Genomic DNA, 801 nt, shown 5'->3' with positions numbered 1-801 from the left:
AGTGATTTGTATATAGAGACGAAACTCTCCTGATGAAGGTCTCTGTATGCTATTGCATGCAGCTGCTGCATGCAGCAGCAGCAGCAGCAGCAGCGGCTGCTGCTGCTGCTGCAGCAGCTGCTGCTGTGGGGCTGCTGAGCAGCAGCCGCGGGGCCAGCAGCAGCAGCAGCAGCAGCAGCAGCAGGAGTAAGAAATGAACAGTGGAGTTTATTTTGCCTTCGGCGAAGCAGAAATCCTTGTGAGTTCGTTTACTGCTGCAGCACAGCAGCAGCAGCAGCAGCAGCAGCAGCAGCAGCAACAGCAGCAGCAGCAGCATCACTATGTTCCTGCGTGGGGTGTATATCCCGAAACTCTATTTTTTTTGCATAAACCTGTATAAAAAATAAAACAGAACAAAAATAAAGTATAAATATTATTTTTTATGTTTATTTTCAGAGTAAACTCATCTCTGCTCTCCCCCCGCACCACCACCGCACCGCAGCCGGAGCTGCCTATACACCCCAAAGATGGCAAAAAAACAAAAGCAAGGAGCCGACGGAATAAACTCCCGGCTTCAATTGGTTATGAAAAGCGGAAAAGTTTGTTTGGGGGTTAAAACGGCGGTGCATTCTCTCAGAACCGGGAAAGGTATATATAGTGCTGCTGCTGCTGTTGCTGCTGCTGCTGTTGCTGCTGCTGCTGTTGCTGCTGCTGCTGTTGGTGGTGGTGCTGGTGGTGGTGGTTGTGGTGGTTGTGGTGGGCTGCTGGTGTTGCTGTTGAGAGATGCTGCGAAGCGGCAGATGGAAGGTAAAGACTAGGAGC

This window comes from Eimeria mitis, genomic scaffold (assembly GCF_000499745.2).
Source record: "Eimeria mitis Houghton genomic scaffold, Emh_scaff2490, whole genome shotgun sequence".
Classification (NCBI taxonomy): domain Eukaryota; phylum Apicomplexa; class Conoidasida; order Eucoccidiorida; family Eimeriidae; genus Eimeria; species Eimeria mitis.
This window is presented reverse-complemented; position numbering follows the sequence as displayed.